Source organism: Aedes aegypti, unplaced genomic scaffold (genome assembly GCF_002204515.2).
Source record: "Aedes aegypti strain LVP_AGWG unplaced genomic scaffold, AaegL5.0 Primary Assembly AGWG_AaegL5_hic_scaff_763_PBJ_arrow, whole genome shotgun sequence".
Classification (NCBI taxonomy): domain Eukaryota; kingdom Metazoa; phylum Arthropoda; class Insecta; order Diptera; family Culicidae; genus Aedes; species Aedes aegypti.
In genome coordinates, this window is record NW_018736452.1 from 4,499 (window position 1) to 29,108 (window position 24,610).

Genomic DNA, 24,610 nt, shown 5'->3' on the forward strand with positions numbered 1-24,610 from the left:
CTCTTCAAAACTCGATGGAAATTCCCTTAGGATATCGAAGGAAATTTTCTTAGAATTTTCGAAGGAAATTCTCTTCGGATTTCGAAGGAAATTCTCTACGAATTTCGAAGGAATTTTTCTTCGAATTTTGAAGGCATTGCTCTTCGAATTTCGAAGGACTTTCTTCGAATCCCGAAGAAAATTCCCTTCGAATTCCGAAGGAAATTCGCTTCGAATTTCGAGGTTTCCGAAGGAAATCTTCGAATTTTAAAGGTAATTCTTCAAATTCTAAAGGAAATTTTCGATTTCCAAAGGAAATTCTTCGAATTTCGAAGGAAATTCATCGAATTTCGTAGAAAATTCTACAAATTTTGGTAATAATTCTTCGAATCACGGAGAAAATTCTACTAAATTCAGAAATTCTTTCAATTAGACAAAAATTCTTAGGAATTCTTCAGATTTTGGAGAAAAATCTACGAGTTTCAGAAAAAAAATCGTAGAAGAATTTTTTAATTTTGATGAAAATACTTCGATTTCCAGCGAAAATCCTCACAAAAATATTGGGGAAATTTTTGAAACTTCCTTGAATTTGTGTTGAAGTTCCTCGAAGAATTCTTATAATGTTGAAAGAGATTTTATAAATTTTAAAAGCAATTCAACGAACTTTCGAAGAAATCAAACGAATCAATGAATTTCAGGAGAAATTGAAGTGTTTTCTGAAGAAAATCAACGAACTCTTTAGAAAATTCAACGTGTTAACGATTTCTGATAGATATTCAATAAATTAAATTTGAAAATTTATTGAATATCTATCAGAAATCGTTTGAACGAATTCTAAAAGTTGCTAAAAAAATCATGAGAAATTCAACGGATTTCGAAAAAAAAATCGAATATAGTGAATTCAGACAGTTCCGACAACTGTTTAGTTTTCTAAGGATCTTAGCCACATGCGTTCAGAAAGCCTTCAATTTCTGAACGCATCCAACTGACGTTTTGATTGAAAATTGGTATGGCTCGCATGGTGTTAGTATTACGGTTAAGACCGTATAACTAGATGATGAAACTCATCGCATAAATTCCATAGAAAGTCCAAACACATTCCTCTATTCCCATTCCGGACATTTACGCGAACGATGATCCCTGTGAAAACAATAAAGCAACATTTTATTCGCGCGTCACAATCCATCACATCAAATCACGCGAGGAGAAGCCACAAAAATCAATCCCTACAATCCGTGGATCCAGAATTTACAGCTATCCCGTCATCATCGGGGTGCTTGCTCGCCCACTGCTGGGCAATCAAACGGCTGTAAAACTGATAATAAACTTCTCGCATAAAAATCGACAGTCCCGAATGGAAAGTGTAATGCATCCGGTCACATTGTGACATTTTTGAAGCATTTTATTCTATTGTTTCATTAGTAATCCATCGCAACTTCAATGTGACATTTTGAACAATTGACTTACATTCGTATCTGTTATTATTCTTTAAAGATGTTCTCTATTTTTGAGCTAATAATCCTAAAAAGATTCACACCTGGTCGAGAAGAGAATCCAAAAAATTTTCTATTCCTAACTTCGAAAATAGAATTCTTATTTTAGAGAATAATGTTCCTAAAGGATTGTTATCAAGATAAGAATTCTATAATAATCCCTAATATAAAAGACTATTGTCGAAAATCATCACCCAATCTTAGTGTTAAAACAGTACTATAAAACGAGCTCACCATCTTCTATTCCATCAAAGGTGTACTAAGAATGGTATGGAACGAGCTCAATAAACTGAAATTCAATCGATCCAAACTTTCCACTCGGGAGGAGGTCCTCCCATCGATACTCACTCCTGCGGTGCCGGAAGCCGATTGTGCACGTAGAGGGTGTCATCCTCGAAGCTGGAGCAGGACGACGACGAGGACAGTGCCCCACTGCTGCTGATGGTCCGGCGACCGTTTGCCCTACTGCTGCTGCAGTCTTTGTTTTGATGGTTTTCCAACGATGGCGAAGGCATCGTTGCGTCGTGATTTGATTTGCTCTCCTTATCTGCGCTGCGGTATTTATTGTCGCACAGGGCGGGGGGTGCACACACGTTTATCACCCGGCTCAGTTGTTTGTTCTGGCGACGACGATGATTCTTTACGAGTATTTGAGTGGTTCCATTTTAGTAGGTATATTGATACGCGCGCACTGTGGCCTTGGCTCGAATTTTGATTTTACATTGCGGCGATTGGTCAAACCTGTTCCATGACCTCTCCGGTTGAACGGGCGCGCGGCTGGAACCGGAAAGATGTGATTCCGAAATTGATTTTGAAGTTTTAATCACACTTTGATAGAATTACTTTCAACCACCGATCGATATTCTCACAGTGCACAGTGTTTTAAATCGGGGGTTTCACGATCAAAATTGAATAACTTCGAAAACGTTGCCTTAAGATGTTTGTTATCTTCTAAGAAGTTTTAAAGAAGGATCAAGAGTTCGTCTATAATCACGGATTCGAATTTGTTAAAGTTTCGAGAGCACTGTTTTGTTTGCAAAGAAATGTCAACATTAAAAAAATAATTGGAAGTGGAGTTGATAGAATTGAAAATTGCTTCGAATCGAAAACTCAAGTCCGAATGTATTCTTTGACGTAAACTTGTGGGCTTCTTGTCCGTGCGGTTAGTATTACCAAGAATTTAGCCGCATCGAGTCAAGGGGTATGGGTTCGATTCCCGGTTCAGTCCAAAAAAATGTTCGTCAGGAACATTTTTCGTCCGTGCCATTGGGCGTTGCATGCTTGTCCGTTGTCGAGTGCGGTGCTTTCTTCAAAGAGCAAATCGTCCACTGGAAGCATTAACGTGTCAGTGTCTTTAACTTGCGCTTTGATATGCAACATGAATTGCATGTTAAATAATCTGAATCGTGAGTTCATTGCTTCACCAAACTATATTGTTGTATAAAAACTAATTTGGTTACATGATGAAATTGGCTCCGTAATGCCTTATATCGCTTGAGCCTAAGAAAAATCAGTCAGTTGTGGAATACTTCGACGGCATGTAAGTGCAATGAGTCATTAAAAACAGTTGAACATGCTTACCGATATAAAACTGCCTAATTAATCTGTTCAAACATTAGTGATTTTAAATGTTACACTTCAAAAAGGGCGTAACTCAAAACTTCAACGATCTTCTCATTCAAAACTCCGACCAGAGGTTACAAAATAAATAAAACACTTACTATGGACCAAATTCTGATGGTTCATCTTCTTCTTCTCTTCTTCTTGGCATTTACGTCCTCACTGGGACAGAGCCTGCTTCTCAGCTTAGTGTTCTTATGAGCACACTTCCACAGTTATTAACTGAGAGCTTTCTTTGCCAAAGTTGCCATTTTCGCATTCGTATATCGTGTGGCAGGTACGATGATACTCTATGCCCATTGGCGTAGCTAGGATTTTTTTTCCTGGAGGGGGCCTAGGGGGCCCTAGCAAATACTAGTTTACATAAGTCATAAAAATCAAGATTTTCACAAATTCCGTAGTTTCAACAGATTTGCATTGATTTTATTTATTTGTTAATGTATTGTTGTTCAGTGTAATTGTTATCAGTGATATTTGTACCATGCCCACACAGTTACGGATCACCCACAGTGACGGATCAGTTTGGCGTTCAACATCGGATAACTCGCTTAAAACATAAACGTTGACCTAAAACATATTTTTCCCATGTTATACTATTTGTCTTCTACCATTTGTAATGTTAAGCACAACATTCAACCGCTAAATAACGGTGTATTTGACAAATGTTCAGTTGATACCACACAGCTACCATTATATGGTCGTTTTCTGTAAGAAGTGCCGTCAGCATTCATAAGCCCCCACAGGTGGTAAAATTCAAATGTTATACAATACAACATGCTCATTTGTTTCGATTTAGTGTGAATTCATCTTTGGAAACCATTTTTCTCGATTGTTGATTCTAAACACCGAATATTAGCACTTCTAACTAGTGATCCATAATATGGACCAGGAAATGATTGTTTACCACGGTTATGGATCACTTCCAAATAATGTAGATTTCTGCCATTTTAAGCATTGGATTTGACATTTTCAGACAATAGCACTAAGGATAAAACTAATAAAACAACAAGGTTTGTAAATTTCATTTTTTAGCAGACAAAAATGGGTGGAAAACTTGGTGTGGAGAGAAAACAGTACATGTCTCACTAACTACAATGCAGTATCACAACAAAAATGGCATTCTACCCTTGTTTCCAGCTCTAACACTACTATTTTTTGCAGTAATATATGACATATTGATAACTTTCGCCAAATCATGGAATACAGATGCATTGAGTTAAAAATCGCTTGATTTTGCGCACTGATCCGTAATATGTCACAATTTGATCCATAATATGAATATTGATCCATAATATGGTTTTCAGAAACCGATACAATTTTTAATTTTTATGCAATCCTATGTAAATATAGCACTCAAAACAGTCTGCTAACCGAAGTTCCAATTTGAAACGATTCAATTCGTGCATATAAATTACAATGTTACGCTTTCCATGTCGTTTTATTGAATTTTATAGGTTGGACTCCACACTATTTGATCCATAACTGTGGGGTCATGGTAAATTTCAATTTTCGCTATCGAAAAGATTCATTTCAGTCGAAAATCCTTCAATAGTTCTAGCAAAAGAAAAAAACTGACAAGAATGTTCTTTGTGATTCTTTCACGATTTTTTCAGGTATTCAACCATGTGCTTTGAAAAGATTCCTCCTAAAACTCTTACAGGAATTTATGAATTATGTACGTACTTTTCTGTGCCTTCTTCAAAAACTCCTTTACCAGTTTTCACTGAGTTCGTCAGGGATTCCCACGGAAAATCATGCTATGACTTTCTGATCTCACCAGAAAGTTTCTCAAAAAATCTTTATCGAATTGCTTAAAAATCTTTTGAAGGGTTCTGTCAGTCAATGCTTTAGAAATTCTTTTAATCATTTTTCCTAGACGGTCCTTTACGTACATATTACATATCAATCTCATTTGTTAGTTTAAAGTATCCTCAAGTTGTTCATTGATAATTTGTTTAGGATTTTCAGGAATTACTGAGGATTTCTTCAAAAAAAAAATAGTACAAAAAATTGTAGGACTCTTACCAAAATTGTTTTCGAGATCACCAACCAAGGATTCATTCCACGAATTATTTAGAGAGTTCTCCAACAGTTTTTCCAACTTTGCTTTTGATGTTCTGCCTAAAGATTCTCTACAGGATTGTTTGAAAAAAATCGCAGCAAAAATATCCAAACTTCCTACAAAAAAAGTAAATTATTCTTCCAGGAGTTATTCTAAGAATTGCTCGTAATATTCCACAAAAAGATCATAAGCAAATAAAAAATATTCAATTGGGAAAATCGCATTCATGATTTCTCAAAGAAGTTCTCCGCAGATCTATCTGCATTTTTTTTTCACAGATAATTTCTTTTTAGATTTTTTTCTAAATCCCTCATTTCTTCAAAACTCTCTCGAAAATTTTATTTTTCCAAAAATTCCTAACTAAGAAATGTTTAAAGAATTTTAACAATTCTCTAAAGTTCCTAGCGGAATACGTTTAATTGATCTTTCTAAAACTCGTACGCGAAAATACTAGTAATATGTTCAGGGATTTCTAAGAGAATTATATTATTGTCTCCCGAAAAGTTTACCAGATATTCATCAAAGTATTTTCAAAGACATTTTTTTCTTTAAACTGCACTAACGATTCTTCAGGGAATTTTTTGAATGATTTTTTGATCATAATTACTAAATTGTTGCAATTTATACTTTCACTTCTCAAAAAAAAATCTGCAGAAGTTACATCAAGAATTCTTCCAGGTTCGAGAAATAACTCAATTTATTTTCGAATGGTTATCTCAGGATTCTCTCATAAATAACATTTTTTTGGTTCAAAAACTACTCCAGGAATATCTCAATATTTTTAGGAATTGCTGTACAAATTCCTCTATGAATCACTCCATACCTATCAGATTTCTAGAGAAACACTTACAATAAATAAAATTAGGTTTGTCATAAAATTCTGGAATTGAATAGTAGAATTTCTGAAACTTGTTGACAATGTACCTCACAGAAAAGCTTAAATGGTGCTTGCAGGATTTACTACAAAAAATCTTGTTCTTTTTCTTAGTTTTCACAATAATAGATTATTAGTGTTGAAACGGATGTAATTTTTACTGAAATCATAGATAATATTTTGTATGAATTCAGAAGTTTCATGATACTTTGGTGAATATAATGTACATCAAAATTCTACAGAAAAAACTTATTTTTCCTATCTTTAGAAGTTCCAAACAATTTTTTCTATTATCGATAATTTTTCAGTACCATAGAAAATTAACGCGAAAATATTGTCGGTATTTTTTTTAAGAAAATTTCCGAAGATTGTGGTATATATTCGTAATGTCTGATTTTGGTAAATTTAAATCTTTGGGGAAACTTTTGCATTACTTTGAAAATTTGTTGAGGAATTCCTTATGGACTTTCAGAAATGAGAAACCAATCTGAAATTTTCTGAAACTTCTATAATTTACCTTTTTTTTTAGATTTTTGAAAATGTTGCTTCAATGTTCAATGTTCCTCAAAGCGTCATGTGAAGGAAGAAGAAACAAAAAAATGTAGAAGCAGGTAGAACAATAGATGGGCAATGATACAATGAAAGATAATTTATGATCTTTTCTCTAGAGGTAAATTACAGGATTACCTCTCCAATAAATTTACAAATAAAACAAATTTCTCAAGTAGTTCTATCACAATCTTCCTTAGAAATTATATTTGAAATCTATCCTTCCTCGACCTCTGGTTTTCTAGAAAGCCAGAAAGTCTTTAGAAATTCCGCCCTTGTATCGCACAAAAATTTACACCAAGAATATGGATTCTGACAATAATTGGTGGAATTATTTCTAGAGAAGTGTTTTACGGAAGATCAATACAAATTTCTTTATGAATATCTTAATACAGGTCGGACTCGATTATCCGGGGTTTCGATTATCCGGGATTCGATTATCCGGAATTTTAGACTCGATTATCCGGAATTTGATTTCGAAATTGTCGAATCAATCCGTAGCAGCTGTCAAATCAACATTTGTTATCATAAGTTAAGTCGCATAAAATCACTGGTCAGTTCGGTAGGATATTTATACACTCGCATTGTATGTTATTATTCATCACATAATATATGCACGCATATCGCCTCCACTTTTGTACGTAGAATTATTATGTGATGAATAATAGCATACAATGCGAGTGTATAAATTTTCTACCGAACTAACCTGTGATCTTATGCGACTTAATTTATGATAACAAATGTTGATTTGACAGCTGCTACGGATTGATTCGATTTACCTTGCACGAGTGTACGGGACGAAACAAATTGTACAAATGAACTCAGAAAAAAAAACCTTTCTATGCGAGGAAACTCATCAATCTGACGATTTTATCCACCGTGTTTTGTGGGTTTGATGTAATTTGTAGGAATAAACGAGTTATTATGTGAACTTTTATGCGACTTCTGGTTGTCTGGGTAGTTTCAAAAGCAAAAGTTTTCCTGGGGTTTTTATCAAATTTCCTCTGAAGATTCGAAAGCAAGAGAAACTTCGAAAACTTTTTTTGTTTTTTTTTTCAATTCTTGAATAATCTAAGAATTTAAAGCAAAATATCGGAAGAATTAAAAAAAATTTTTTTTGAAAACTATTTAAAGCATTTTCGCAGAAGAATTTTTATTAGAACTTTAAGCGAAGTATCTCAGTATTAGATATGATAGAGTCAATGATTTTTTGAAGGAATTAATATATTGTTCCGAACAGTGAGTATCCGAATACGTTGCGTTGCATAGTAATGAAGTAATTCATAAATCGCATACTGAAAGCTTTCATGTTTTTGCTTTCTCAATCGTATTCCGATTGCTTATGAAGGGCTATTTTAGAGTGAATAGCCATCCAATCAGAGTTCAGAGTTGAGAAGACATGAGAACTTCCATTGCTGGCCACGCCCATCTTTTCCGTTACTGGGATACGAAAGGATAATGATGATATGTTATCTACTTAGCAAGAGGTCAGCGACTCACCGACGCCTCATAGATAAAGTATATATGGATGGGAAGGAGGGTGAGTGAGTGATGGTCTAGGATTCAACATAAGCGAGTGATAGGGGTTGGAACCGGAATTTCCTCCTAGTGTTCTGCCGAGCTGTGAATCTCCGAATACGATAAAAATACTGTAGCCTGAGAAATTTACGTGGGTTATAGCTACGCGTCGGACCTTAAGCAATTTTTGAATACCTCCAGATCCAGATGACCAATGATTAATGTTAACACAGATTCTAAAACTAGAAGAGTTTTTGAGAACTTAAAAAAGAATGGTGCGAAAATATCGAGAAACGAAAGAGTTATCGCTATTTGAATATTTTTACCGTACAAAATGAATCTGCTAGTAGAGGGGTTATGCTTTCGGTTGTCGCGCGTTTCACCGAAGCCAGAACGCCACGCTGATGCTGTATAAGACAAGCGAGATTTTCTCTTAAATAAAGTAACTACTAAAGAGATTTTTGGCAATTACAAGAGTCATGTATATTGATTCAGAAGATTTTGCTTCATGTTAAATTGTTTTTTTTTTATCATCAAAAATTCTGGGGGGGGGTGTTACTGGATGATTCTGGAGGGGGTCAGGCCCCCTTGGCCCCCCTTGTTCCTACGCCAATGTCTATGCCCAGGGAAGTCAAGGAAATTTCCTTTACGAAAAGATCCTGGACCGACCGGGATTGGAACCCAGACACCTTCAGCATGGCTTTGCTTTGTAGCCGCGGACTCTAACCACTCGGCTAAGGAAAGCCCCTAGATGGTTCATAGCTGAGAGAGACTCGCGAAGAGGAAAAATATCAACGTCATATGCAGCCCAGATTCCGCTGTCACGAAACGTCAAATTCAGCCCGTCGTTTTTATGGCTGAAAAAGTGAAAAGTATTGTATTCAAAATAAACTATTATAAAAAAAACCTCAGTCAGCGAAGCAGTTTTTGCAAAGATGCTGATAAATCTAAACACAAGAATTAAATGGCATTAAATTTCACTAAAAATGCCGTTTATGCTTCGGTGTGATGCAAACTCAAAAGTGTTTTGCTGAGATGACCATGTGAGAGCTTGAACGGCTTGCGCAATATTGATATACTGAGTGGAATAAGAAAAAAACTTAGCAATCGCAGAAAAAGAAGACCGTCTCCGCGAGTCTCGTCTCAGGTTCATAGTAAGTGTTATTGATATTGAAATGCGCCATAGAGTTTCAGTTGGATGTGTAATCACAGAGTTGTGGACAGAACACTTTTGTATGTTTTTAAGGGGATGAACCCAAACTTTTGCACGGAGTGAATGTATTGATAATGAACAAGCCCTAAACTAAAGTTCCCCTTAGTAGTCTAAATGGCTAACTAGCTCATTAAGCGTCTATTTGCTTTATTTCGAGATAGGGTGCAAAACCACTTGGGCACTTCCATGATTAAATTTGACTTAGGGGGTTTTTCTCGGCCGAATTGTCTGAAACTTTGCATCTTACTGCGCTGCCGTACTACGCATATGGTGGTTAAAAATACTCTGTAGCTTTCACAAAAACCCACTGCCCTAGTGAATCAAAAGTGCCAAGAATAGGATCCGGCTCCCTACTATGGCTATCAACGGATGTCTGCATGCGTTGAGTTAATAGAATTTACAGTAGAATATCTAGATCTTGAAGGCCATATCTTCAGGGTAGTTTCAGGATGACCGAGATTATCCAAAAAGAAATAACCCAATGTCATCCCAATTATTTTTGACGGTCTGTGAATTGCATAGGGTCTATTTCGCAATATTATCCAAAATATTTTTTTGCTGACTACCGTCAACGTACCAGTATCCGCTCATGTTCCAGTAGCCCGCTCACGAGTACAAAAAGTAAGGAAATTTGAGTAAATACACAAAGAAATGTCCACAGTATGATTCTATTTGTCGATTTGAATTGTATAGCGGCCAAAGTTTTCAAATTTACGTTGTGTAAACTTATCTTTTTTCAGTGTGAGCGGGCTACTGGAACATGAGCGGAAACTGGTGCACTGATGGTATTTAGGATTTGAGGTACAAACGGTTCCGGGTCATTTGGCCGAACGCCGTTTGGCCGAACGCCATTTGGCCGAATGTCATTTGGACGAATGCCGTTTGGCCGAATTTGAAAAAAAAAATAGTGAACTACAATTAGCATGTATTTTGTAATTAATTTTAAAGCTGAATTTCAAAGAACAGTTTAGAGGAACATCCTAGATGTAAGCAATTATTCACTTCTTTTCTAGCGGAAATAACTGCCAGCATTTTGCCACCATAGCTGCAGCAGGTTTTCGCATTGCAGCTTTTGTCAGTTACTAAAACGGTTCACGACTTATTCGTCCTTCTGTAGCATCAGTTTGCTTCAATCATTCTGATCGTACTAAGTAAATTAATTAATTTTTAACAACCACAAGTTTGGTTTCTTCTCCACAGCAGGGAAACAGTAAGCTAATTTGACGTAAGTATTTACCGAGTCGTCCGGTTTACTGATATACGCAATAAACGGCGCAGATTTCAGTTAACACTTTGTAATATTAGTCTTGGTGAAAAAAGACATCTCACCTAAGTTATCCCTTGTGCTGAAAATTATATGTTTTTAATAGAACTCTTCAGGAACGTTATAACACTTAATTCCAATAACTATGAAAAATATTCAAATATGAAAGAACAGCATATGATCAAAAGAAGGAAAAATCTCTTAAAAATTTTAAGTAAGTGTAACGCAAATAATTGTTATATCATTATAACAAAAAAGAACTGCCGATGATATAAAGAAGGTAAAAATCCCTTTGAAAATATGAGCTAAATTATTGCCAATAATAATTAAACTAGTACAAATATAAAGAAAAGGCTATGTTTGAAAAAAGGGAAAATTTCTGATGAAAATATAAAAAAACTTTAAACCCTTACACACCGTTGTTAACATGACATCCGGCCTCATCGCAAAGATCAACAAATAATTAGTTGATCAGTTATTTGGCCGCATTTATAAATGCTACACATCAGTATTGAAAAAATAGATATTTTTGTTCGTAATTCGGCCAAACGGCATTCGGCCAAATGACCCGTTCGGCCAAATGGCGTTCGGCCAAACGGCATTCGGCCAAACGGCATTCGGCCAAACAGCATTCGACCAAATGGCCGGACACCGGTACAAACTTATAAGTATATTGGAGGCCTAAGCTAACTCTGCGAGAAACCGTTTAACACCGGTTGAATTTTTGTAACATATTATTCCTGATATATAATACTTCAAATTAACGAGCATAGTTTGTTACACATTGAAGAATTTTGAGTTTGTTACATGCTCAGAAATGTTATAACTGAGAATCTTCACGAATACATCAGAAGTTCTTAGTCATCCAAGAACTTGCGGAAAGACAGTCTATAAGATCTACAAGGTCTACCAGCGTAACAACTGATTGTTTGATAAGCGGTACACGTCCAGTAAACTCTTGTTAATAAGCTGAATACATTGTTAAGTTCAGAGGGCACTTTTTTCATCCAATAATATCCTGGAACATAGATCATAGGATCTACGTAAAAGACAGTGTACTTATACCAAGGTGTAAGGTTTGTATGCCATACTTCAAAACGATGAATATTCAACTGCTTAGGCAGAGTCCGGCAATTCAATGCAGCACGGTATAGGTAGAGCTCAAGATCTGTACCCCACGGAGTCCTTGTAGGACCAAGAACATCGGTATGAATCGAAACTATTCTCCGTTTACTCATGTGAATGGCTAAAAGTCTGTGTCATAATCAAAACCTATCAATAGGCCATTGGTTACGCTTAGATCCTGAGGCCTATATTCATTGGAGTCCTTGGAGGACCAAGAACATCCGTAGAAATCAATTTAATATTCCGTTTAGTTGTATGAAGGGTTAATCAATAATACGCAACTGTTTAGGCTTGTAGATCCTTAAGCCTGTATCCCGTTGAGTACTTGGAGGACCAAGAACATTGTTACTTATTCATACCATCAAAAGATTGCTTATCATATCAGTAGATTGAAGGCATTTATTCCAGGAAGTTTTTAGATGAACCTGTTGTACCCACATGGTTACAAAACTGAGGACGAAACAAATGATTCTTCAAATACCAACATTGTTCTAGGTTCCAGTTGTAAGGTGTTCTTCTACTTATGTAGAATAATATGCCCAAACTCTTGGTAAATCCTCCGAAAATTAACCTAGGGCTCCTTAGGTAGTTCCTCCGGAAATGCTTTCAAGAGCTCCTCGAGAAGTTCCTCTAGGAGTTTATCGGAAAATTCCTCTAGAAGCTTCTGTAGGAATTCCTTTGGAAGAATCTCTGGACGGTGCACTAGAAGTTTTAGGAGTTTTTCGGTAAGTTCCGTTACAACTTATTTCAGAAGATCCTTTAATATTTCCTCCGGAAGTTCCATTAGAGGTTCATCTTGAAGTTCTTCAAGAAGTTCTTCCGTAAGTTCCACTAGGAGTTTTCCGGGAGTTCTTCTAGAAGCTGTTCGAAAGTTTCTCTTGGAGCTCTTGGAGAAATCAATTCAATACTCCGTTTAGTTGTATGAAGGGTTAATAGTCTATGTCATTATTAATAATCAATAATACGCAACTGCTTAGGCTTGTAGATCCTTAAGCCTGTATGCCGTTGAGTCCTTGGAGGATCATTGGTACTTATCCATACCATCAAAAGATTGCTTATCATATCAGTAGATTGAAGGCATTTATTTCAGGAAGTTTTTAGATGAACCTGTTGTACTCACATGGTTACAAAACTGAGGACGAAACAAATGGTTCTTCAAATACTAACAATGTTCTAGGTTCCAGTTGTAAGGTGTTCTTCTACTTATGTAGAATAATATGCCCAAACTTTTGGTAATTCCTCCGAAAATTAACCTAGGGCTCCTTAGGTAGTTCCTCCGGAAATCCTTTCAGGAGCTCCTCAAGAAGTTCCTCTAGGAGTTTATCCGAAAATTCCTCTAGAAGCTTCTGTAGGAAGTCCTTTGCACTAGAAGTTTTAGGAGTTTTTCCGTAAGTTCCGTTACAACTTATTTCAGAAGATCCTCTAATATTTCCTCCGGAAGTTCCATTAGAGGTTCATCTTGAAGTTCTTCAAGAAGTTCTTCCGTAAGTTCCACTAGGAGTTTTCCGGGAGTTTTTCTACAAGCTGTTCGAAAGTTTCTCTTGGAGCTCTCCGGAAGTTTCTTTAGGATTTTTGTTAAGGTCCCCGAGGAGTTCTTCGGGTAGGAGTTTCTCCGGAAGTTCCTGCAGGAGTTTCTTCGGAAGTTATTACAGGAGTTCTTCGAAAATTTCCTGTAGCAGTTCACCCGAAAATTCCTCTAGAAGCTTTTCCAAAAGTTCATCCGGAAGTTTCTCGGATTTCTTTCGGCGGTTTCTCCGGAAGATCCTCTAGGTGATCCCAGAGAGATTACCCAGGAGTTTATATGGAAATTACTGTAGAATTTATCGCAAAACTTCCTCCGGAATTTTCTGGAGGTTTCCCTTGGAGCTCTTTCGGCAATTCCTCTAGAGATTCTTCCACAAGTTTCTCTGAGAATTTCTTCTGAAAGTTCCTTTCAAAATTCTTCCAGAAGTTCTTCTAGGAATTCCTCCGGAAGCCCCTTCTAGGAAAGTTCCCCAGGGACTTTTCTGGAAGTTTCTCTGAGGATTTCTTCTGGAAGTTCCTCTCAAAGTTCTTCTGGAAGTTCCTCTAGATAATCTTAGGGAGGTTCCCCAGGAGTTTTTTTTAAGTTACTGTACAATTTATCCCAAAACCACCTCCGGATTTTGTAAGTTCCGGCAAGGCCTCTAGAAGGCCTCCGAAGTTCCTGTCAAAGTTCTTCCTGAAGTTCCTCAAGAAATTCCTCCGGAAGCTCCTCTACGAGTTCTTTCAGAAGTTTCCCTAGGAGTTCCTATAGAGTTCTGTTTGATATTTCGACCTTGACGCTGGCTCCTACGGGGGCAGGTGACGAGGGCGGGATAAGACATATCGAGCGTACGTCGAGTAGTGAAATGGAAAAGCGCCGCGGATCGTTAGTAGTGTTTGACCTATTGATCGAGTCGTTTGCTCTTGCGTGGGCGAGTGATGAACACTTGTTCGGGCTACAATGCGTTCATCGAATTATGTCGCGAATCCGATTAGTCGTGATTATATCATGGATCGCATCACCAACCATTGGTGACTCCCAGATCTTTATCTTATCCCACTATCCTTTCCATGACAACTGTGGAGATGCAGAGGTATACTCGGTCTCTAGTAACAACGGTTGTCTAACTAATATTCCTTTCCTTCCCCGATGACTGTAAGGACGTGGCCGGCGCCGTTATTGACTTTTAAAATTGGAGCTCTCGATTTGTGCACATTGAAGAATGGTAAGCTAATCCCAATCCCCATTCATAAAATCCCTGTGCAACTTCGATTGTTCTGGTCAATCACGGAGTAGCAACTGCGAATTGTACGGTCATCTATGCTCATGCTCATTCTCAAGTTTCCCTAGGAGTTCCTATAGAAGATCCTCTAGGAACACCTCCAGAAATTCCTCCGTAAATTCCTCCAACATGTACTACCACAAGATTGCTTATGAGTGTTTCGGAAGATCCTCTAGAAGTTCTTCCACAAGTTTCCCCAGGATTGACTTCGGAAGTTCCAGTTGGAGGTCTTTCCGGAAATTCACTAGGAGTTCTTCCAGAGAGTACTTCCAGAAGTTCCGTTAGGGTTTCAACCAAAAATTTCGCTAAGAGTTCATCTGAAAGTTCCTCTACGGGTTCCTTCAGAAGCACCTGTAGAAGTTTCTCTGGAAGTTTCTCCAGATGTTGCACTAGGAGTTCTTCTAGAAGTTTCTCTGGAAGTTCCTGCAGAATTTCCTCCGGAAGTTCCTGTGGAGTTTCTTCAGAAGTTCCCGTAGGAGTTTCTCTGGAAGTTCTTGAAAGAGTTCATCCGGAAGTTCCTGTAAGAGTTTCCTCCGGAAGCGACCTACGATTTCTTCGGGAATTCCTCCAGAAGTTCACCAAAGAGTTCTTCCAAAAGTTTCTTCTCAGGAGTTACTCCGAAAGTTTCGCTAATAATTCCTCCAGAAGTTCTTTCAAGCATTCATTCCGAAATTTCCGAGAGTTCATTCCGAGAGTTTCTTCAATTCAGAAGTTCTGCTGCAAATTCCTCCATAAATTCCCCTGAATGTTCCCCCGCAAGATTGCTTAAGAGTTGTTCGGAAGATCCTCTAGAATTTCTTCCACAAGTTTCCCCAAGAATTACATAGGAAGTTCTACTAGGAGGTCCTACGGAAATCCGCTAGTAGTTCCTCCAGAAGTTTCCCTAAGAGTACTGCTAGAAGTTCCGTTAGGATTTCAACAGGAATTCCACTAGGAGTTGCTCCGAATGTTGGTCTACGGGTTCCTTCAGAAGCTACTGTACATGCTTCTCTGAAAGATTCTCCTGAAGTTGGATTAGATGTTCATCCGGAAGTTCCTTTGGGAGGCCTTCTAGAAATTTTTCTTGGAGTTCTTCCGGAAGTTCCTCTAAGATTTCCTTCCAGAAAATTTGCATAGAAGTTCTTCTAGAATGTTTAGTAAAATTTCCTCCTGAAGCTCTCCCGTATGTTTCTGTAGAATTTCCTCCGGAAGTTCCCTGAGGAGTTTCCCCGGAAGTTCCTGTAAGAGTTCCTTTCAGAAGTTCATGGAGGAGTTCCCTTTCTTCCTACTGCAGAAATTTTTCCCGAAGTTCCTGTAGCAATTCATCAGAAAGCTCGTCTACGATTTCTTCCGGCATTCATCCGGAAGCTCCTCTAGGGACTCCAGAAGTTCTTGTGGAAGTTTAATCGGAAATTTCTTTAAGTTCCGCGACGAGTTACCCTTGAGTTACTCCAGAAGTTCACCAAGGAGTACTTCCGGAAATTTCTTCTCGACGAGTTACTCCGTAAATTTCGCTAGGAGTTTCTCCGAAAGTTCCCGTAAGAATTAATTCTGGAAAGAGTTCCTTTAGAAGTTTTCCCAGTTCTGTTGTTCCCCTGGAAATTGTTTCTCCGCAAGATGCTTATGAGTGTTTCGGAAGATCCTCTAGAAGTTTCCCTAAGAGAAGTTCCGTTAGGATTTCAATCGGAAATTCCGCTGGGAGTTCATCCGAAAGTTCCTCTACGGGTTCCTACAGAAGCTCCTGCAGAAGTTTCTCTGAATGTTTCTGCGGATGTTGCACTAGGAGTTCTTCCGGCAGATCTTTTGGAATGTCTTCCAGAAAATTTTCTTGGAGTTCTTCCGGAAGTTCCTCTAGGATTCCTTCCAGAAATTCACCTTGAAGTTCCTCCTGAAGGTTTATGACGAGTTCATCCGGAAGTCTTGTAGAAGTTCTTGCGGATGTTCCTGTAGAATTTCCTCCGGAAGTTCTTGTAGGAGTTTCTCCAGAAGATACTGCAAGAGTTCATGTAGGAGTTCCTTTTATTCATTTTGCAGAAGTTCTTCGCGAAGTTCCTGTAAAAAATCATCAGAAATTACGTTTAAGATTTATTCCGGAATTCCCTAGGAAGTTTTCCTAGGAGTTCATATAGAAGGTTATCTAGGAACACCTCCAGAATTTTCATCGAAAATTTCTTTGATTCATCCGGAAGTTAACTTTCAGTTCCTCCAGAAGTTTACCAAGGAGTTCTTTCGGAAGTTTCTTTTCCAGGAGTTCCTCCAGAACTTCCCTTAAGAGTTCATTCCGAAATTTCCCCAGTTCTGGGAGTTCCCCTGGAAATTCCTTCGCAAGTTATCCTCAATGTTCCTCCGCAAGATTGCTTATGGGTGTTTCGGAAGATCCTCTAGAAGTTCTTCCACAAGTTTCCCCAAGATTTACTTCGGAAGTTCCACTAGGAGGTCCTCTGGAAATCCACTAGGAGTTACTCCAGAAGTTTCCGTTAGAGTAGTTCCAGTAGTCCCGTTAGGATTTGAACCGGAAAATTCCGCAGGAGTTCATCGGAAAGTTCCTCTACAAGTCCTTCAGAATCTCCTGTAGAAGCTTCTCTGGAAATTTCTCCGGATGTTGCACTAAGTGTTATCCCGGATGTTTTGTTGGGAGGTCTTCTAGAAATATTTCTTAGAGTTCTTCCGGAAAGTTCCTCTAGGAAAAGATTGGTTGTTCATGGCTACCTCGATGGACCTTTGGATCGCATTCGAACTGGTTTTGTGTTCTATAACCCTATACATCCCGAACTAGAATGGTCTTGATTATTTTACTAAGGTCGAAACTATTGCCCCACCTTACTCTACATAGGAAATTTCGTGTCTTTTGACAAATTACAATCACAATACTCTAGAACTTTTGCCGAGGACACAAAATATCATATTATAGTTTTCGTAAAAATAATTCTTTCATCGCACTTTTAGATGGATTGATCACCTTAAGCTCCTTTTATATCCTTTTAGGTTCTTCAAAAAACACCAAATATCTAGAAACAACAAGCTTTCAAGTTATTCCATTTAGATCGTAAAATCGACGATTTGAAACACTGTGACGTTGCCTATATTTCCATCCGCCTCACGCTCCATCTCGAATGCCTCACATCCGGAAGTTATGCAACCCTCACAACGTCACGATGCGTTTTCGCCGGAAAATTCCCAACCTTTCACTTTTTCGCACTTGAAATTCCTCGCACAACAAAATCGTACTGCAGTCCACGAATTTTCCACGCGATGTGTTAAATCGTATCGACCGTCGGCCCTCGTCGTGGGAAAAACCTTGACCTTACCAAAAGCCAACAAGCGAACTGCGCGGGTCGGCACGGAATGCACTTGACTCCTCTCAACCTTGACTGACTGACTGTCTCGATGGAGAGGGAGAAGAAATTCTCTGTCTTGGAAGAACAGCTGTTTGTCGGTTTACTGAAGCGCCACGCCACGCCACCCCAAAACAAAGCAACCAACCGAATGCACGACGATGGTGACGATAATGGAAACTGAGAAGATCCCGAAAAACAGAAGTAGGCGCACACGACAAATTATAGGGACGAAGACGAAGACAAAAACAAGCCGACGAAGGCGATTGCTTTTGCTCCGGGTTATCAGAACTAAAGCCAGAAGTGGCGCTGGGCAAGTGATTTATAAGCGCGTCTAGTTGGCACTGTCGCCGGAGGTAAACTAGACCCGGGGACCCGTTCATCATCGTCGTCGTCGTCAGTAGGCCGCGATTTTTTTCTGGCTAACGAGAGATGGGACGGAAAGTAGGGAATATGCAAAAATGTTCGTCTCCATTGAGCTGGTCGGTCGATGGCTGATCAGGGTGGACGAGACCCCATCCAGTTGATAAATCAATATTATGTATTAATAAAAACAGTTATAAAGTGGAAAATTACATTAAACAGTCGCCGCGTGTTCGGTGGCACTGGTAGGAAATTTCGAGCGATAAAACGAATCACCAGTGCTAAATCGACTCCGATTGAATTGTGCACTTTTTTCCGTGTGCTAGCGTCACGTAGAGCGAGTTTTGGTCAGTAGTCAAATATATTAATTTTGCCACTTAGCGTAGGTAGGCGCTCTACCCGAACGGAGGGGTTGTCGCTGTCTAATCGGACAAGTACCAACCGTTTAGTATTATTTGACGCATGAGGTTTACTGCCCAATTCGCATAATTGTCACATGTTCTATGCGATTTCCTATGAACATGGGATAGTTATGCGAATAGGGACAGTTTATGGAAGTTTAAATTCGTTTCGAAAAAGAACAGATTTGAACTTAAGCTTTCAATTTGACAAAAAAATCAAGACAAATGTTTTTTCGATTTTTGAAATTGATGGCCTATCATTTTATCTTATCGCGAAATTGCTCGTAGGGTAACTGGGGGGTAAAACGCGCCCTCTAAGGAAGGAAGCGTATTTAGCTATGAAGAACATTATTAGAAGCCATTTTTTATTCATTATCTCATAGACAAACATGTTTTCTACCAAATAGTAGAAACAGCCATCCATTTTCTTTTTCTGGAGATATAAATCATTTTTTACAAAATGCTTGCTTATCTGCATTTTTATTTTTTGCGGGGTAAAAACGCGCCACCTGATCTCGGCGTTAGTCGTTCTGTGCGCACGCATTGCGCAATCATGCTTGCAAATACGTTGCATATATTAGGGCGTTTGATCAGAATGTTATTGTTCGATTATAGTATTACATGCTGATTCGAAAAATGTGCATTTTGTAAGGTTCGAATTGGCACGTAACTACAGCGTTCCATTACGTTTGCTAGAATTTGAATTCAAACGGCTGTTTTGGTGTTATGAAATAGGTGTGGCCGTTTTGCCCCACGAGTTGATTAAAAGTTTTAAGTCCTTCAATGACGCTTTTTAGGTTGAATTCACCACTTTTTCGCATGCAATACAAACTATGGGAGTGCACAAGTCGATTCTCGGTGATAGTTTCAAAAAGTTTTGTTGTTTATCGGCCTGAAAAATGGCCTAGAAAATAACACAAAATTACAAACGAAAACATCGAAAAAACGTTTTTTCGAGTTTTCACGATTTATGCCAGGAAAATACTTAAAAAATATATCTAGAGAAGCATTTTAATACATTTTCCATCATCTCGGGTGAAAAACAGCGGTACCAAAGCACGTCGTTCGTTCAAAAACAAGGGTGGCGCGTTTTACCCCAACGGCGCATTTTACACCCAGTTCCCCTAGAACTAAATCTTTCCGCTCTCCTATTGAAGAATGCATAAGAGATTCCTCCTTCTCTACCGAGAGTAGAATCCTGAAGGGATTCATCCATCTCTTCCAGAGGAGAATCCTGCTGTTATTGTCTCCCTCTCTTCCGAGAGGCTCCCTGTCCTTCCGAGAGAAGAATCCAGAAGGAATTTATCACTCTCTACCGAGAGGAGAATCCTAAAAAGATTCCTTCTTTTCTACAAAGAGAAGAATCCTGAAGGGGTTACTCCCTATTCACTGATAGGAGAATCCTGAAGGGATACCTCCTATATACTGAGAGGAAAAATTCTGAGGGGATTCCTCGCTCTTTACAGAGAGGATAATCCTGAAGGGATTCTTTCCTTTCTACCGAGAGAAGAATTACTGAAGGGATTACTCCCTCTCTACCGAGGAGAATCCCGAACTGCTTCTCTCTCTCTTCTGGAAGGAAAAATCCTGAAGGGATTCCTCCGCTTTTTCCTAGAAAATTTTGAAGGGATTCCTTCCTCTCTTCTTCTTCTCAGTTTCTTGCTCCTCATTCCATATTCGTCACTTCTCATAGATTTGCCCTCTCGGGGGAATTACTTTACCCTCTGCGGGAAAATTATTTTACCCTCTCGGGAATTGCTTTACTCTCTCGGGGAATCACTTTACCCTCTTGGGGGAATTGATTTACCCTCTAAGGAGAGTCATGCATTGCCTGACGTATTTCACCAACATACCATACATTAAGCATAACACAATAAAGTCGCTTTATTTGATGAATTCTCACAATACTGTTTTGCGATTGTGTTCCAAGTTGTTTAGTTTATAATCTCTCTAGTACCCTCTCAATCCCCTACAGAGAGAGGATTCTTAAGGGATTTCCTCCCTCTCAGTTGAAAAGAGAGAATTCTGAAAGAATTTTTCCTCTCTATCGGAGGAGTATCCTGAAGTGATTCGTCGCTCTCTACCGAGAGGAGAATCCTGAAAGAATATTTCCTCTCTACCGTGTAGGGAATCCTGAAGGGATTCCTTCCTTCCACTGAAAGGAAAATCTTGAAAAGATTCCTTTCTCTCTTCCCAGAGAAGAATCATGAAGGGATTCCTCTCTCTTTACTGAGAGGAATATCCTGAGAAGATTCCTCCCTATCAACCGATAGGAGAATTCTAAACAATTTGCTTCATCTCTACCAAGAGGAGAATGCTAAGGATTCTTCCCTCTCTTCCGAGAGTAGACTTCTGAAGGGATTCCTCCTTCTCTTCCGAGAAACAGAATCCTGAACAGAATCAGAACAGAACAGAATCCTGAAAAAAATCCTCCCTCTTTTTTCAGAGGTTCTCCTCCTGAAGCGATTCCTCCCTCTGTTCCTGAAGGGATTCCTTCCTCTCTACCGAGAGAGATTCCTGAAGGGATTCCTCCGTCTCTACCTAAAGGAGAATCTTTGAAAGGATTCTTTCTCGCTTAGAAAGGAGATTCCTGGAAGGATTCCTTTCTCTCTTTGAGTGGAGAATCCTGGAAGTATTCCTTCCTCTCTTCGAGAGGAGAGTCCTGCATAGGATTCCTCCCTCTGTTCGAGAGCAGAATCCTGGAGAGATTCTCCCTTCTCTTCTGAGAGGAGAATCCTGATAGATTCCTGCCTCTCTACCAAGAGGAGAATCATGAAGGATCCTCCCTCTTTCCTAAAGACGGAATCCTGAATGGATTCTCCCTCTTTCCAAAAGGAGAATCCTGAAAGGATTCCTTCCTTTAATTCGAGAGGGAGATCCTGAAAGGATGTCACCCTCTCTTCGAGAGGAAACTCCTGAAAGAATTGCTGCCTCTCTTCAAAACATCGAATTCTGTAAAGCATTTGCCTTCCTCTCTACGGGAGAAGAAATTCTGAAATGATTGCTTCCTCTCTCCGAGATAAGAATCCTGAAAGAATTGCTTACTCTCCTCGAGAGGAGAATCCTAAAAGGCGTGCTTTTCTCTCTTCGAGAGAAGAATCCTGTCAGTATTGATTCCTCTCTTCGAGAAAAAATCCTGAAAGTATAGGAATATGAATAGAATGAATTTTATTTTACTTGACACTTAAGAACTAAGTTTTGAGTTTAAACAGAAAATAGGAAGTAGGTAGGTTTAAACAAGAATGCAGTTGTTTGGTAAACTACTCGAGTCTTGCATATGCGTGTAATTATTGCGCGCAATGGAAGCACTTTTAAGAAGATTATGGAAACAAGGAAAGGTTCGTTACTGACTGCATGTTTTGGTAGGTAAAGAATTTGGATGGAGGTTTCGGGTTTTTTGTGTCACGCAGAAAGTGTTTAATTTATGACGGAAAATTATATTGTTTTATGATGGAAGCCCAAGAATGTTGAAAACGAGATTTGTGGAGAACTGTGCCACGACACATAGATAGGAAATCCTGAAGTTATTCCTCCTTCTTAACGAGAGAAAATTTTGAAAGAAGTCCTTCCACTCTCGATAGGAAGACTCCTGGAGAGATTCCTCCTTCTCTTTTTTCGAGGAAAATCCTGAAGGGATTGGTCCTCTCTACCGAGAGGAGAATCCTGAAGGAATTCTTCCTTTCTACCGAGAGTAAAAATCCTGAAGGATTCCTCTCTCTTCACAAAGAGGAAATCCAGAAGGGATATTTACCGAGAGGAAAATTTCTGAAGGGATTTCTCCCTCTTCACAAATAGGAAATCCTGAAGGATCTTCTTCTCAAACGAGAGAAGAATTCAGAAATTCTTTTTCATCGATAGGAGAATCATAACAGGACTTCGTATTTTTCGATGAGAATTCTTAAGGGATTGTCTCTCTTCACCGAGAGGAGAATCCTGAATGGATTCCCTTCTTCTCTTCCCAGAGGAGAATCCAAAGTTATTTCTTCCTCTCATCCAAGAGGAGAATCCTTAAGGGTTCCTCTTTTCTACCGACAGAAGAATCCTGAAGGGGTTACTTCCCTCCACCGAGAGGAGAATCCTGAAGGAATTCCTCCCTCTCTTCTGAGAGGAGAATCCTGAAGGGATTCCTCTCTTCTCTCTACTGGGAGGAGAATCTTGTAGGGATTCCTCCCTCTTCACCGAGAGGAGAATCCTGAAGGGTTCCTACCTCTTTACCAAGAGGAGAATTTTGTATGGATTCTCTCTATATAAAGAGTGTAGTGTCCGGAGGGAGGAACCGGCAAATGCAAAATTGATTGCTCAATCAGCCGAAATGCAACAGGAGCGATTCCAGCGCAACTTTATCGCTCGAACACTTTACAAGACTGACGTGTCATTCGACGTCTCTTCCCGTCTATTTAGGTTTTCCTTGTTACTCAAACTATATGCCCTTCTGTTTAGTTCATATCTTCTCTAGTACCTTCTCAATCCTACATTTTCCTCCTGATCTACTTTTATAATAATAAGATCGTAAGGAATCGGGTTCTAAACGGTAATTTAAGATTAATAGCCGAGACTGTGATATGGTAAAAAGATACACAATTAACGGGCGTCTGCTCGGGTATCTAGTATGTAGTTTAAGAACCTGTTAAAGAAATCCTAATGGATTTCCTGGAAGAAACTGGACAGATTCTGGAAAAATCCAGGAGGAAAAACTTGAGAAGTCCACGGAAGAACACATGGAACATTTTCTGAAGGAATCTACAATATATGGAGGAAATTATGGAGGATTGTTTGGAGTAAATGCTGATAGAATTCATTGAATAATGCCTGAAGATATCTCTTGAAGAATCTGAAGGGAATTCATATAATCGTTCTATAGGTGGAATGGGTGGACCATAGAAGAATAACTGAAGTAAACCTTGGGAAATTTCCTGGAAAATATATTATGGACTCCCTGATGAAATGTTTAGAGGAATACCTGGTAGAATTTCTGCAGGAATATCTGGTGTAACTTCTTAAGAATTCCTGGTAAAATTACTGGTGGAATTGCTGAAATTGACACTGGTTTGGTAAAGGGGCCTTCCTCAGCGAGTGGTTAGAGTCCGCGGCTACAAAGCTGAAGATAGCTGGATTTGATTCCCGGTGCAAAATGGCAACTTTGACAAATAAAGCCATAGTTAATAACTGAAAACTGAAAAAAATGTTGGTACAAAGGGGACCCCATTCGGGATTTCTTAGAAGAAACCATGGAGAATTCCTGGAAAAGTCCTGGTTGTATCCTTTTCGACAATATTTGAAATATTTCTTGGTGAAATTTTTGAAGAAATTCTCGAAAAGCTTTACTGTATTCTATGAACGAGTTTTCGGAATTTCGGAAAAATTAAAAATGAATTATATTTCCTGTTGAAATGTTCCAAAAGAAATTCGTTGAGAAATCCCTGAAGGAGCTTCTGGAGTAATTCCTAAGCCAATATCCTAGGACAAATTCCTGAAAGAATTTCTGGAGGAACCTTAGAAAAAATTACAGAAGAATTTTCTGGAGGAATCTTTTGTGGAACTCTGCAGGAATCCTCGAAGGAAAATTTCTGGAAATTGTATTCAGATATCTTTCCAGGTAGGGGCCCAGATAGCCGTAGCGGTAAAACGCGCGCAGCTATTCAGCAAGACCAAGCTGTGAGGGTCGTGGGTTCGAATCCCACCGGTCGAGGATCTTTTTCGGGTTGGAAATTTTCTCGACTTCCAGGGCTAAAGTATCATCGTACCTGCCACACAATATACACATGCAAAAATGGTCAATTGGCATAGAAAGCTCTCAGTTAATAACTGTGGAAGTGCTCATAAGAACACTAAGCTGAGAAGCAGGCTTTGTCCCAGTTGGGACGTAACGCCAGAAAGAAGAAGAAGATATCTTTCCAGGTAAGGACTTCGAAGGAATTACAGAAATGCCTGAATTATTATGGAAATTTTCTGATGAAAATCTATGGAGGAATCCCTTTGAGAATTCTTTGCAGAAATCTTCGGTAGAATTACTGGAGGTTTCTTTAGAGGAATCTCTGAGAAGTATCTG

General features: G+C 38.8%; 1 long non-coding RNA gene across 1 annotated transcript; it reads right to left on the reverse strand.

Annotated features, from left to right (window-relative positions):
- Nucleotides 1–2,144: 2,144 nt before the first annotated feature.
- LOC110681375 lies at nt 2,145–17,624 on the reverse strand. The gene is made up of 2 exons (XR_002503182.1): nt 17,585–17,624; nt 2,145–2,249 (listed from the first exon to the last, which is right to left on the reverse strand). It is a non-coding gene; the product is annotated as an uncharacterized LOC110681375 (long non-coding RNA).
- Between the last annotated feature and the right edge of the window lie 6,986 nt (nt 17,625–24,610).